We start from the raw sequence: 12,662 nt of genomic DNA, 5'->3' as shown, positions 1-12,662 counted from the left end.
CTGCTCCTGGATGTTGGTTGATGGGTATCTAAGGTTTAAAAGAACAGCTTTCCTCAAGCGGGGTAGGTGACCACTGACCTAGTGAAGGGTGGTGGGTGTTCACTGCTGCTGGCATTAGGTCAGGTGCAAACTGTCATTTTATTCTCTCTCCTTTTCTACCTGACTCTGGCTTGGAACCTCTCATGACATACACATGGTAGAGCCATGGACTTTAGGAGCTAAAAGAGGTGATTTGTTATGTGCCTTCGAGTCAGAATCAACTCATAGCTCACCCTCCAGCGGGTTTTCAGAGTCTATAAACCACATGGGAGAAGATGGTCCATCTTTTTCCCACAGAGAAGCTGGTGGGACTGCTTGCATTAGAACTGCCTGCCTTTTAATTGGCGGCACAACTTCTTATCCACTAGGCCACCAGAGCTCCTTTAGTAGAGGATCAATAAAAGAGAGGAGGACCTTGCGCTGGATGAGCTGTCATGGTAGCTGCACCCATGGACTCAAGCTCTTTTCCATGGTGCCTCTGGGGCACTCAGCTGCATCACCATGAAGCCGAGCATCTTCCCCGCCACTTGCTGCCAAAACCTCGTGGAAGTGGATGATGAACGCAAGCTTTGTACATTTTATGAGAAATGAACGGCCACAAAAGTTGCTGCTGATTCTCTGGGTGATGAGTGGCAGGGATATGTTGTCTGAATCAGTAGTGGAAACTACAGTTTTCTCATGAAGCGGGGTGTCTTGGCCCAATGGCCAAACTCGCCTGCTGCTGTGTAAGTGGACTGCTGTTACAGACCACGGAGAACTGGAGAGAGGAAGTGCAGATCTGCCCAAGGTTGCATTGTGGATGCCAAAGCTGAATGTTCTCAATGTGGTCATCGTGAAGAAAGGGGAGAAGGTTATCCCAGGACGGACTGATACCCTGTGCCTCGTCACCTGGGGCCCAAAAGAGCTCACAGAATTAATAAGCTCTTCAGTTTCTAAGGAAGATGATGTCTGTCACTATGTTGTGAGAAAGCCAATGAGCAAAGAAGGCAAGAAACCCACGATTCAGTGTCTTGTTACTCCACATGTCCTGTAGCACCAGCACTGGCACATTATGCTAAAGAAACAGAGCACCAAGAAAAATAAGAGGAGGCTGCATAGCAGGCCCAAGAAAAACACGAAGAATAGACCACCAAGAGACTGAGGCTGTTAGCTCTGAGAGCTTCTTCCTCTAAATAAGTGCACATATTATTAAGCTTAAAAAACCCCAACAACAAACCCAAACACCTCAAAACAACAAAAACCCCAGTGGGCTCAAGCATGGAGGTGGTTATGAGGATGGTGAAGGATCAGCCAGGGGGTTTTGGTACATAGGGTTGCAGGGGGTCAGAAGCAGCAACAACAATTTCCAGGGAGTGGAGCACCCGCTGGAGGAGCGAGGCTGTTGATTTTGTCCTGTACTCTGATGCTTTTTCTGCCTTCCTGAATTAATGGTTATATTTCCATCTGCATGACTTTATGAAAGAAACGGGTTCAGCCTCTAAGCATAGACATTCAGTACAAGCTGCCCTTCTGTGCTGAGGGCTGGCTTCTGTCTAAAAACAAACAAAAAGCTCTGCTTAATCCCCAAGTTAAATTTAGTTTCTGAAACACTTATCTTCCACCTGGTCTAAGATAAGCTTAGTGGAGTACTGTAACTGAACCATGCAACTATTGATATGTTGCAAGTTTCTGAGAGTGACAGATGGCAGGCGTTGAATACATAATTAGATTTCATGTTTAGAATCAACAGTGAATAAAACCCCAGTTAGGTGGAGCATTAGAAAGAAACTTTTTGTCAAGTAAGCTTAAAGGACTTTAGTTTTGTGATGTTTTGTTTTATTTTATTTCTTTGAAGAATTAATATGTTGTTGGTTGTGGGTGTTAGGAGTCGGAAATGACTCATATCTGACTCTCTGGTGGGTTTTCAGAGGCAATAAATTTCACTGGAGGATATTACCCATCTTTCTCTCTTCAAAGCAGCTGGTGGATTTGAACCAAATACCTTTGGGTTGGCAGCACACTCTTTACTGCTCAGCCATCGGATCTAATGAGTAGATGTTTTTTAAAGGCATATTGTGAGAGCAAGGTGGATTGTGAATCCTTAAGTGGTGTAGACTGCTAATATGTTTAGTTGCTAAGTTAAAAGAGGTTCAAGTCTTTCCAGTGGTGCTGTGGAAGAAAGGCCTGGAGATTTTACTTCCAAAACCCTCACCATTTAGGGAGTTCTGGTAGCCTAGTGAGTGGCAAGAAGCTGCACTGCAAGCCTAGAGGTACTCAGTTCAAATCCACCAGATGCTGTGCTGGAGAAGGAGAGGTAATCTCCTTCTGTACTGCTCAAATCTGATTTGATGATACACCCACAAAAAATAGTAAAATATAAATAAATAAAATTAAAAAAAAACAAACCAACAAAAAAACTCACTTTTGAAAACTCTGTGGAACATGGTTCCACTAAGACACACTAAGGGCCATAGTGAGTTGGCTCAATGACAACTGTTTTGAGCAAGTGTTACAAATCCATAAAGGATCCAGTCGTACGGCCTGTGCTCCCTTATGCATGTGCTTGCTGTCAGAAACCTTCTGTAGATTGGAAACATCTAACACTTGGTTGGGGGAGCTCTTGTGGCTTAGAGTTGTGCTGCCAACTCAAAAGCACAGGGTTCAAATCTACCAGCTGCTCTGTGGAAGAAGGATGGGCACTCTCCTCCGACAACTATTGTGATGGTTCACAACAACTATTAGAGCAGACTAGATACAATTTGAGGTGAAAAAATTTTCTCTGCTCTAGAGGAAGGACATTTTGAAATGAGAGTCTGAAGTCTGTAAATACCGTATTGCAGAAGTCCCTGAAGGGTATTGTACACGGTTGTGCCCAGTGCTGTTGTGCTGGGCTTTCTACTGGAAAGGGGCCCATCCTGGCCTCGCTGGCTTGGCTTTGCAAACTGCGATAATACCTTTCCCCTGGGGAAGGATGAATCATCTCAAGTGTGCCTGGCACGTAGTGAGTATTCCATAAATATTTGTTTTAAAAATGGTACAAAGATGGTTGCATTAAGCCTGATGAAACAGGCAGGATCGGTCTTGAGATCTGTTCTTCACAGTCTTCCTGGCTCCCTGAGGCTCTTTCCATCTGAGCTACAATCCACAGGAGCACTGCCTTTCATTTTGAACTTGAGCCTGTGGAAAAGTCCTGCTTCACTGACTCCGTTTCGACGCTCATACCTATTTTCACTTAGCAAAGAAGGCACACTGGCTTCACTTTGTATATTTATATATTTATCTGATCCTTGAAGGCCTCCTAGTGCTGTTTCCTGCCTTTAATTGCATCCAGGAACCATTAAATATAGCATGTGCCTTGATAGGTGGAGGTCAGATTGTGCCCATAACAGTGTAAGGTTCTATCAGGCAGCAGGCTGCAGTCATGATTAAGTTTGACAGTGAAACAGATTCATGCACCAGGTACTGCAAATCTTGTTGAACAAGTCGAACAGCTTTTCTGCAACTGTCTCTAAGCATGAAAGGAGAATTCTTTTACTTTCATGTTCAGTCTTGTTTTCTACTTCCAATCTCCAGTGTCCCCAATAAAGGATACTGTTAACAATTGTGCAGACGTTGCTGTGCTAATACGAGAATTAATCAGTGCCCATCTAGGATTACATAGAATAGAGACTAGAAGGATACACTTATGGTTGTTTGAACCTTCTCATTACATACTATCAAGTCGCAACTGACCCATAGCTTACCTTCCAGTGGGTTTTCAGAGGCAGTAAATCATATGGGATGAGACTGCCCATCTTTCTGCTCTGGAGCTGCTGGCAGATTCGAACCACTTGCCCTTGGGAGCACAATTCCATATCACTACGCTACTTTTTAGCTTGTGGTTTGGGTGAAAGTTTACAGAGTATTTTTTCATTTGATAATTGGTACACATTGCATTTTATGACATTGATTGCAAACCCCACAATGGAACAGAACTCTTCTCATTCCTTCTGGGACACATTTCCTGTCATTAGTTGCCACTAAGCTAACTCTGATGCATGGTGACCCTGTGTGTGCAGAGAGCTGCTTTGCAGGGTTTCCAAGGCTGTGACCTCTAAGAAGTGGCTTACCTGGCCTGTCTTCTGAGATGGCCCCAAATGCCAACTTTCTAACAGAGTGCTCAGTCATTTACTTCTTTCAGAGCCAGGCAGACCCAAGTGGCAAATACTGAGTGGTGTGGCATACGAGAAGCTTAGTATTTGTGGGTATGCATTTAAATATGGTCCAGAATTTCGGCAATAACAATGTATTGTTTATACAGTAACAACAGTATGACTTACTGCTGTCAAGTCAGTTTCTATTCATAGTAAATCCATGTTTTACAGACTAGAACAGGCCTATAGGATTTTCTTGATTATAATTTGTAATGATCTCTGGTGGCTTAGTAGTAAGGAATTGCAGTGCCAGCTCAGTGTCAGATGTTTGGAATCTGCCAGCTGCCATGAGGGAGAAATATGGACACTCTCCTGTGTGATTTACAGCCTCTGAAAACCCACTGACGCGTCAGTTACGGGTCGGCTCCAACTCGAGGGCAGTGAGTGGACTGTGTGTAATCTTCATGGAAGCAGGTTGCCAGGCCTTTCTTCTGTGGTTCCACTGGGCGGGTTTGAACCATTCGCTTTAGGTTATCAGTCAAGTACAAACCATTTTTACAATATTAATTTTGTAATAAAAATATTGTAATAAGAATATTTAGTAATGGGTGTCCAGAATAAAGGCTGCACAGTGGAATGGACTTGGGCGGAGGGATTGTATAATAATGAAAGAATTTTTCCTTTACTTTTCAAAGAGAAGAGCGAACTGGGGGGGAGGTGTGGACAGGCAGAAAAGTGCAACAATGAATGAATGGAAATTCAAAGTCTCTGTAAATTTTAATAATAAATTTTTAAAAACAACCAAAAAAGAATATTTAATAACAAATGTAGTAATTTTCAAATTTTAAAAAATTACTTTAGGAGGGAAAGAACAAGGCCAGTTTATTTTTTAGGGACAATTTTTAGGAAAGGTCATTTTTATAACATTGTGTTAGTGTGGTTTTGGATGTTCAAGCAGTACCTGTTTGGTTTGCTAAAAGTGGGTTATTAAAAAGAATAAATTATTCAGATTTAAACAAAAAATCTACTATTACAGTCTACACATGTACCAGTATGCATCATGTTGCTAAAATACCTAAAACAGACACCTTTGAGAGAGCACTTTTGTTGAGAGAGCAGTAATGTTGTACCCAAGCATTTTGGTTTTTTGGAAGTATCAAAAATTGGCTAAAGCCGCCTCCCTCTGTGGTTGCATTTATGGCAACATGTTTTTGTTATTGTTAGGTACCACTGAGAGGACACAGAGCAACAAATCTCTACTTTTCCTCTCCTATCCCATCTGATGGTCTCCTTCATGCTCAGCTTACGTTGTAGTCAGGGTGACACTGTAGTCACAGTGACACTGTAGTCACTGTGTGTCACTCCATCGTGTTGAAGATCTTCCTCTCTGTGCCCACCCTCTGCTTTGCCCAGCTTGGTATCTTCCTAGGACTTGTTCCTCTTGATAACATGTTGCAAGTATGTGAGACAAAGTTTCACCATCCTTTTCTCTAAAGAGCACTCTGGTTGGACCTACTTCCTCTAAGACAGATTTGTTTATTCTTTTAACACTCCATGGGATAGTCAATATTCTTTACCAATATCACAATTCAAAGGCATAAGTTATTCTTTGGTTTTCCTTATTCATGGTCCAACTTTCTGGTACATAGGAAGCAGTTAAAAATATCATGGCTTGGATGAAGCATGCCTTAGTCTTTTAACTGACAACTTCACTCTTTAGCACTTTGGAGATGCCCTTGAAAGCAGATTTTCTCAATGCAACATGTCTTTTGCTTTCTTGACGGCTATTAACAATGGCTGTTGATAGTCAACACAAGCTATTTATAATGTAATTTTTGGACTTGATGAATTAGATGCTGGCTCTAGCCTTTGTAGATTAGAGGTAGTGGTTCAGGGAGGAATGTTCAGGATCAATGTGGGGGATCTTCAGGATTAATATAGTGCTGGAAAAGAACTGGACAGAATGGAGGGTCAGCACTGGTGGTGGAGGCATCAGTAACTGTGTGGTTCAGTATCTGGAGAAGATACCTCTGATCGCGTAGCCTTTGGAGGAGCTGAGCATCCCAAGCCAAGTGCCCCGGGAGGACTTGTGCGAGGTCTCTGATTGTGTTGGGTTTCTCAGCATAGGAGTCCCTCATTGTGTAAACACACTTGGTTGCTAAATGTAAGGTTGGAGGTTCAAGTTCACCCAGACACTTTGGAAAAAAATGTAGTGGTCTGCTTTTGAACACTCAGCATTGAAAACTGTATAGAGCCTCACATGGGGTCTATCTGACATGTATGGGGTCAACATATATTGGATTTAACTCAAAGAAGATTGATTTCTCATGGGAGGAGGTGATGACTCACTTCTGACCACCCTACTTCTAAGTGGCAGATAAATTTTTTGATGGGTCTGAGCTTTTTTTAAAAAAAAAAATTTATTTGCTTACAAAGTTTGTATACATAGTGTTTCACACTATTCTCCATTCACATTGTGTTTCATATAATCATTCTCATGCATAATGTTTTATAAAGTTAATCACCATTGGACCTTGCCCATCATTGTCCTGTCTTTTTGCCTGTATCCTTCCCATTTCCTTCCCCTCCTCTCTCCACCCTCCACACTGTATAATCTTGTGGTTTCACCTCTACACATCCTTACTCTTCCCCTCCTTGAGTTCCCATACACGTTTTATTAGTTACCTTCTGTTTTTACAATAGTGGTCCTATGCAGTATTTGTCCTTATGAGACTACATTAATTCACTCAGCATAATGCTCTCCAGCGTCTCCCAAGTTATGTAGTATTTTTTTTAAAATCATTGCTCCAGCATGCGTCATACTATTCTATTGTATAAATGTACCACAATTTCTCAGTCCATTCTGTTATGATTGGATATTTGGGCTGTTTCCATGTTCTTGTGATGGTGAATAATGCTGCTATGAACACTGGTGTACAAATCTCCATTTATATCTCAGTTCTAATTTCCTTGGGGTATATTCCTAGTAGTGAAATAGCTGGGTCATAATGGAGTTTCTATGTTCAACTTTTTGAGGAAATGCCAAACTGTCTTCCGGAGTGGTTGCCCCATTTTACAATCCCACCAGCAGTGTATGAGAGTTCTTACCTCTCCATATCCTTTCCAACATTTATCACTTGCTGCCCTGCTAAACTTTGTCATTGCTACTGGGGTGAGATGGTATCTCATTGTGGTTTTGATTTGCATCTCTCTTGACTAGTTATTTTGACCATTTCTTCATGTGTCTGTTGGCCACCTGAATGTGTTCCTCTGTGCAAAGTCTCCCCATGTCTTTTGATCATTTTGTAGTTGGGTTATTAGTCTTTTTCTTCTGGAGGCCCAGGAGTATTCTGTGAACTTTTGTTATGAGATCTTAAAGCCACACTCTTTGTTAAGTCTTAGCTTTCTTTCTCTGGCTGTATTCCTAAGCTGTGCCTCTGGACTTTGTTTAGCTTACGGTCATTCTATTACTTTAAGAACTTAGAGTTGCTAAACATAATAATTAACACCAGAAGTTCACCTTAGAGGCACTGAAGGCTATCTAAATGGAAACTTCCAGAGATGTTCACAAAACATCATTCCTTGTATCCGCAGCAACAAGTGTTTGAAGAGCCTGTTAGTAAGACGTGAAAACAGCCATGTTTGGAACTGGATGTCTTGTGGTGTGTTAGTGCCGGCATCCTCGCTGTCACATATTTTGGACAGTTATCTCACCCTGCCTGGAGGGTCACTGTCACAGGGCCTGTAGCATTTGGTCTGAAGCAAAATAGCCTGGTTGGTCCCCATCCAGAGTTATTTATGGAGAGGCTGTGGACTGAGAACTCATTTATGGTCAGATATATTTTTGATTTATCACGGGAATGTGGGAAGTTGTTTTATATAGTTACTTGAGGAACTCAACAGTGTTGATTGCTGACCATTAGAATTTTCACAATTCTTAAGTGATAATGAATATAGAACCTCAAAACTAAAGCCCCCAAGTTCTGTCCCCTTTAATTCCAGTGACATTAGGACAGTAACTGTTGTGCTGCCGCTCTTTTTGGCTAATCAGGTTCTCAGAGTGCACGTTCCAAGTCAGCAGTCTGACCCTCCATTCTCTCCTGGTTTCCTGAGAAAGCAAAGGATCCTTGTGTGAATGTCACAGTTCCCTCAGATCTGGGGCACGGTGTGTGGGTGACTGGTTGGTGACTGCCTGTCCTGTTCTCGGGCAGCATGACCAGAACCACTCCCTAGCATTGCTCTTCACACTCCCCTCTGGATGGAATGGCTGTGATGTTCACGCCCTGGTGGGGGGTGGCTTCACCAGGCTCATCTTGTCCATCATCGTTATGGACACGTGACACTCTTGTTTTCTCAGCTAGCTATGAGGTGATTGGTGCCAGTGCTTCTTGCATGATTTGGTTACCCTGCAGGCTTACCTACTGGATGGATCTCTTGTGCTATCTGAAAATAACACTGTAATGTCTTGGTTTATGTGAAGACTAGTGCAGTTATAAGAAGTTTACACTAAACGCCATATTGAATTTTATAAAAGCTTTAAACACGCACACACAGAGCAGTAAAAAAAAGATTTGGTAATTTGGATCAGGAATTAGATCTTGAGTAGGTAGGGCTCTCATGTCAAGAATGCAAGTGACCCCAACATGTATCTTCTCTGTTCGTTGTTGTTGTTATGTGCCATTGAGTCACCTGCAACTCATAGCAACCCTGGATACAACAGCCCTAAAACCTGCTCTGTCCTGAGCTAGTCTTATTGTCTCTGACACACCTGCCCCCATTACCCCTGTGACTAAATCAGTCCATCTCATTGAGAATCTTACTTTTTTGCACTGCCCCCTCCCCCAAACATGATGTCTCTCTCCAAGGACTGGTTCCTCTTTGCACCATGTTCAAAGTATGTAAGGTGAAGCTTCAGAATCTTTGCCTCAAAGGTACAGACTGATTTCACCCTCTCCAGGATGAACCTGATTGTTCTCCGGACAGTTCATGGTATATTCAGTACTATTCTCCAACACCACAGCTCCAAGGCATCAATTCTCCTTCTGTCAGCCCTGGTAATTGCCCAGCTTTCTGATGCATAGCAAGCAGTGGCAAAGACCATGGCCTGGATCAGGCACACCTTAGTCTCCAGACTGACATCATTTCTCTTCAGTACTTTGGAGAGGTCTCTGACAGCAGACTTTCCCAATGCAATTTGTCTTCTAATTTCCTGGCTGCTGGTAAAAAGAATGTTGATTGTGGAGCCAAACAAACTGAAGTCTTCATGTGACTCTTTTTGGTTATTTTTTATTTTTCATCAATAGAAATCTCTCCTTTATTCTGATTCTTTATTTGCTCTTCCTCCCCAGTGTCAAATGTGGTGACACCAACCAGCCAGACAGCCCTGTTGTACAGAAAAAAAGGTCTATATGCAATTGGGGTATTTTTTTTTCATTTATTTTAATGAACATTTCCAGAGATTTTGGATTTCCATTCATTCATTGTTACACTTTTCTCCCTGCCCACCCCTCACCCCCCCCAGTTTGTCCTCTCTTTGAAAAGTAAAAGAAAAATTCTTTCATTGGTATACAATCACCTCCCAGTCCCGCCAAGTACACTCCACTATGCAACCTTCTTGTCGTAATCATAATACCCAATCATATATCACTTTTAAATTGTTATCTCTCTTATGTGTTTCAATGCAGTATACATAATTATCCAATTTTTCTCAGTCTTATCCTAGCCTTGATGTCAGTCCCATTCTACAACAGTGGCATTTTGCAGTATATGTCTTTTTGTGACTGAGATATTTTACTCAGCATAATGGGTCACCCAGGGTCACCTCCAGGATCACCCATTCTGCATAATATTTCCTGAGTTCCTTGTTTTTCAATGCAGTGTGTATTCCATTGTGTGAATATACCAGAGCTTCTCTATCCATTTATTTGTTGATGGGCACTTAGGTTGTTTCCAACTCTTTGCTATTGTGAACAAAGCTGCAATAAACATGGGGGAGCATATATCTGCTTGGGTGGCAGGTATGGTTTCTTTAGGGTATATTCCCAGTGAGGAATTGCTGGGTCAAATGGTATTTCTATTTGCAACTGTTTGAGAACGTGCCATACAACCTTCTATAGTGGTTGCACCATTTTACACTCCCACCAGCAGTGAGTAAGAGTTCCAGTTTCTCTTCAACCTCGCCAGCCGTTGTTTGCTGTTCTGTTACATTTTGCTATTCTTACTGGGGTGAGAAGATTATCTCATAGTTGTTTTGATTTGCATCTCTCTTAGAGCTAGGGATTTTGAACATTTCTTCATATATTTGTTGGCCATCTGAATGCCTTCTTTGGTGAGGTGTCTGTTCATATCCTGTGCCCATTTTTCAGTTGGGTTATTTACCTTTGTCTTGTTGTGATGTGCAATTGGTTTTTCAGTGATAGGTTCAGTCTGCTGAGCTTCCGTAGTACTGAGCTGAGGGGCATGGTTCATGTGTTGTCCCATTTGATGTCTAGGGTGTAATGATGAGATGCTTTGGGCTCTAGTCATGGAATATTTTGTTGTTGTTTGTTTGTTTGAGGTGTTGTTTTTTCCCCCTCACAACTCTATAATTTTTATTGCATTGAGGAAGTCTGTAGTCAAGGGTCTCTTCAAAATTTGGGGGCATAATGATGTCAGTTTGAGGATTGAGGTGTGCCTGATTCAGGTCATGGTCTTTTCAGTCACTTGTTATGCATCTGAGAGCTCAGCATGAATCAGATGACAGAATAAGAATTGATGCCTTTGAAATGTGGTGTTGGAAAAGAGTTCTGAATATCCCATGGATTGTCAAAAAAACAAACAGATATGTCTCAGAGAAGGTGCAGCCAGACAGCTCCTTGGAGGCAGAGATGAAGAAGCTTTGTCTCACATAATTTGGGAATGTTGCTAGGAGAGGTTATTCCTTGGAGAGGGACATCGTGCTTGGAAAAGTGGAGTGGCAGCAAAGGAGAGGAAGACTCATGACCAGGTGAATCGACACGGTGGCTGTGGTAACTGGCTTGAGTGTGTCAGAGATTGTGTGGATGGCATGGGATAAAACAGGCTTCAGGTCTATTCTTCATAGGGTTGCCATGAGTCATACTCTACAACAACAGCATTAAAGTTTTTGAAGCCAAAGTCAGTAGAAAGACCTGTGATGATGCCTGGTCTTACAATGGTGTAATTCTCACCTTCCAAGCAGGAGACCTAAATTCAGTTCTAGCCTGGGCACTTCATGTACAGCCCCCACCTGCCTAACAGTAGATATTGTTATGTTGCTATGACTCTGGATAAATGTCAGCAGAGCATCCAGAGTCGGGTGGGTTGGACTAGTGATCTGCATCCAAAAGAAAGTCCTGTCGGTCTACATCCAGCAGTGAGCGAATGGCGAAGCCTTGTGGAATGAAGTCTGCAGCAGATTATGGTGATGAGACAGGATGGGGCTGCACTTCATTCTGTGTTGTGTGATGTCTCTCTGAGTTGAGGGACTGACTTGAGGGTGGTCGCTCTTATTATGTGCCATCAAGTTGTAACCAACTCATAGTTGACCCTCCAGTGGAGATTGTAAATCATGCAAAGGAGAGTGCCATCTTTTTCCTAAGGAGCAGCTGGTGAATTTGAACTACTTGACTTTGGGTTAGTAGCTTAACTCCCTACCATTAGGCCACCAGAGTTCCTAATAGCAGTTCTCAAAAAGTTCAAACAAGATTGACATTGATTTCTTTTTCACTTGGATAGACAGTCAATACCCATGCAGCAGTAATCAAGAAGACAAAAGATGTGTTGTATTGGGAAAATCTGCTGTCAGGGACCTCTTCAAGGTGTTAAGGAGCAATAATGGCAATTTAAGTACTAAGGTGTGCCTGAGTCAAGGAATGGTATTTTTACTTGTTTTCTCTGCATCTGAAAGTGTACAGTCAATAAGGAAGACCAGAGAAGAGTCAATGCCTTTGAAATGTGATGTTGGTGAAGTGTATTGAGTATCCCATGGACTGGCTTAAAGAATCAACAAATCTGTCTTGGAAAAAGTACAACCAAGTTACTCCTTAAAGTCAAAGATGGTGAAACTGAGTCTCATATACTTGGGACATGTTGTCAGGAGAGACCCAGTCCTAGAAAAAAAAGACATAATGCTGGGAAAAGTGGAGGCGTCAGAGAAAGAGAGCAAGACCCTAAATGTTACAGATTGATACAGTGATGGTGACAATAGACTGATATCAGAGATCATGACATGTAGGGAACAGTGTAGAGTAAGGTCCAGATCTGTTGTTCAGAGGATTGCTGTGAGTCTTAGTGGACTTGACGGCATCTAGCAACAACAACAACAGTCACCATTGATGCAAAGGGGAAGGAATTTTAGGCTTTCTGACTTTCTTTAAAATACTTTGTATAGATTTGAGTGCTGAAAGTTTTAAAAATGACTTTTGTTACACTATGGTGCTGTTGCTGTCAGAAGCAAGCACTTTGGCACTGCTGCCTGTGGTGAGAGCGAGGCTACAGCAACCACACACCGTA

The 12,662-nt window shown here is 42.2% G+C and overlaps 1 pseudogene; it reads left to right on the top strand.

Moving 5' to 3' along the window:
- The first annotated feature begins 540 nt into the window (after positions 1-540).
- On the top strand, positions 541-1,215 carry LOC102861034 (annotated as a pseudogene).
- The last annotated feature ends 11,447 nt before the right edge of the window (positions 1,216-12,662 follow it).

The sequence above is a fragment of the Elephantulus edwardii genome, unplaced genomic scaffold (genome assembly GCF_000299155.1).
Source record: "Elephantulus edwardii isolate Elephantulus edwardi_28Jun2011 unplaced genomic scaffold, EleEdw1.0 scaffold00062, whole genome shotgun sequence".
NCBI classification, from domain to species: Eukaryota; Metazoa; Chordata; class Mammalia; order Macroscelidea; family Macroscelididae; genus Elephantulus; species Elephantulus edwardii.
This window is presented reverse-complemented; position numbering and strand designations above follow the sequence as displayed.